At 40.4% G+C, this 2,985-nt stretch overlaps 1 long non-coding RNA gene across 1 annotated transcript; it reads right to left on the bottom strand.

Moving 5' to 3' along the window:
* LOC149386088 (uncharacterized) lies at nucleotides 1–1,558 on the bottom strand. Its single transcript, XR_016301199.1, has 3 exons — nucleotides 1,243–1,558; nucleotides 353–466; nucleotides 1–278 (listed from the first exon to the last, which is right to left on the bottom strand). It is a non-coding gene; the product is annotated as an uncharacterized LOC149386088 (long non-coding RNA).
* Between the last annotated feature and the right edge of the window lie 1,427 nt (nucleotides 1,559–2,985).

Here is a 2,985-nt window from a genome sequence, read left to right as displayed (position 1 = left end):
TTAAGCATACATGATAATTGGAGGACTATGACTAGGCAAAACGAACTAATTAAAATTATTAGTGGCATTACTACTAGTGAAATGAGTGGAACTAGGGGGCGGGATATTCTTGCAATATTCGATACACGTGTCACGGTAATGAACGCAAGCGTTGTCGACGATGCACACCCATCCGTAATAGTTGGAGCACGGACCAGGTCTGCATATAATTCTTATGTCGCTCCCACGGGTATCGTCGTTTGACTCCGTGCCGTTAATATCCTTGCTTATTTCTCTGCCTGTAACCCCTTGTGTTAGAATTAAATTGTAAAAATGAAATTAAAATGTTTATACATATGCGGATTGTACTTACATTCGGAGATAACAAAAAGGGTCAAGACGACGAAGCAAGAGAGAGTCGTCAAATTAACAAGATTTTGTTTTGAAGCCGCCATGGTATTTCTGGTTAGGTGGTTCAAATGCTTTGCTGGAAGAATAATCCCGTAAACATTTTGTAAGAGAACTAGTTTACATCAATACAGTAGTTATATCCACGGAAAAAATTAAATGAAAACATTTTCAAATTTAATTAGGGCTCCGATCGAAGTGTAAAAGCTCAGGGGAAAAAAACGTTTTGAGAGCTGAGTTAAAAAAAATGTAGGACGAACAATCTAATCATCAATCCGTTGTAATGACCGCCCAATCACTATACTTCCAACTTCTTAATTTTAACGGTAAAAGCCATGGTTTGACTATCCGCTACAAAGGATTTAAAGAAGATGACCCAGAGTTAAAGAAGAAAAAAAAAACAATATATATATATATATATATATATATATATATATATCCATCGTTACTTTTATAGTATTATACAGCTTAATGGTATATATATATATGTATATATATATATACAATATATTTCTTGTATATAAATTTATAACTCTCAACTACATGTACGGTGGATCTAGTTTTATGATATGGTGGATTGAAAGTTTAGAGGAAAGTTCAATGCATGTTTATATTTGGAATTTATGCAAGTTAATTCCCGTATTTGATATCATCAAGACAAGTGCTAAGATTCAAACTCGAAGAGAAAGACACAGAAAACGGAAGAAGAAGGAAAATGAACTGAGCGGAAAAATCAATCATCTCAGACATTTTATTGAACACGTTATGAACCGTAACGATACAAGCAAAAGTCTTAAGTGGCTCGTTCGGAAGCATTTTCGAACAAGAGAAAGATAGGGAAAAAGAGACACATACTTGGCGTGGAGAGGGAAGCGGCGAATGGCGGCGACTGAGGAGGCTTGAGCAACCTTTGTTTTTTTTTTTTTTTTTTTTTTTGTGGCGGTACAGATTTTTTTTTTTGTTCACCTCTCCACACTCGGTTCTTATATAGCCAGTGTAATATCTGACTGTCAAAATAGCTATGATGTGTGTTTGATACTTTCTTCGAACTTTCTGGTAGTTGCAACTAATAAAATCTATACATAGACTTATTATTGCGACAGCCACAGTATATGTATTGATCAGTAGGATATGTAGTTTTTATAAACTAAATGATAGTATGTACGTCCTTATAGATTCAAAAAGATTCTCCTGTAATTGTGTAACTATCTACTACGCCGTATAATAACCTAGATATATATTTTTTTTTTTTGAGGAAATAACCTAGATATTAAAGCAAAATAATTTTTGTTATTTTTTTTTCTTTTTAAGAAATATTAAATCAAATTCGGAACACAAATATCTCTGTTATGCCGTATTTTCGTGAGGTAAAAACGACACCCCAAGAGCAAAAGATGATACATCGAGTCCATACACAAGGCCCAAGCCCACATGCAAATTCACACGCCAAGCTCCGAGTCAACACTAAAATGTCTTTCAAAAGAGACTCTCAAAGAATGATTTCAAGCGAGACTTCTTGACAAATCTTCACTCGGCCAGGACCACCCGGTCATTTTCACTCGGCCAGGACCACCCGGTCATTTTTACTCGGCCAGGACCACCCGGTCATTTTCATTCGGCCAAGACCACCCGGTCATTTTCACTCGGTCAGGACCACCCGGTCATTTTCACTCGGTCAGGACCACCCGGTTATCTTCGCTCGGCCAAGACCACCCGGTCATTTTCACTCGGCCAAAGACCACCCGGCCATTTTCACTCGGCCAAAGACCACCCGGTCATTTTCACTCGGCCAAAGACCACCCGGTCATTTTCACTCGGCCAAAGACCACCCGGTCATTTTCACTCGGCCAAGACCACCCGGTCATTTTTCACTCGGCCAGGACCACCCGGTTATCTCCACCACTCAACCAAGCACTCTCCACCAAACTTCTTGGTCCCTATAAATACCCCATTCATTCACAACACAAGGTAAGTTTCTCTCAACTTGTCAAAACTCTACAAAAATCACACCACCACTTTCTCTCTCTAGAAAACATAGAGACAAGTACAAATCGTTTACCAAAAACGCAATACAACACGACTAATGTTGAGCGTCGGAGAGCGCGCCGAGGGAAAACCCTCCGCGTCCCTCTAGATTCACGTTTCATTTGTGGTTAGGTGAAGGTGCAAGGATTCAAAGACCCGGCGAAGAGCACGGAAAACATAGACGATCCAAAGACCCGGAGACTCGAAGATCCGAAGACCCGGCCACTCGAAGACCCGAAGATCCGAATAGCATGAATACGACAAGAAGAGAAGAACTTCACCAAACCCAACCTACGTGCGGTCATAGGGTCCGGCCCTAGATCGAACCACGGACGGTTCTTAGTGTAAACCCAAAAACGCGGTTAACATTTTGGCGCTAGAAGGAGGGGTTCCCGAGAACAACCACGGGCTCTCCACCAGTAAACTCTTTTCCTCCGCGGAAAACTTTCAATACGACGAAGATTTACTCCAAAGCTTTCTCCATGGAAGCTTTCCACCACGACCTCCGGTCTTACCTCAAAAGTCTTTGCCTTGGTGACCGGAGACTTTTTCGTAAACAAAATTCAATGGCCC

Source organism: Urtica dioica, chromosome 9, assembly GCF_054948205.1.
Source record: "Urtica dioica subsp. dioica isolate 48M chromosome 9, U.dioica_male_clone48M_v1_H2, whole genome shotgun sequence".
Lineage (NCBI taxonomy): Eukaryota > Viridiplantae > Streptophyta > Magnoliopsida > Rosales > Urticaceae > Urtica > Urtica dioica.
Note: the sequence above shows the minus strand (reverse complement) of the source record. Positions and strands in the feature narration are given on the sequence as shown.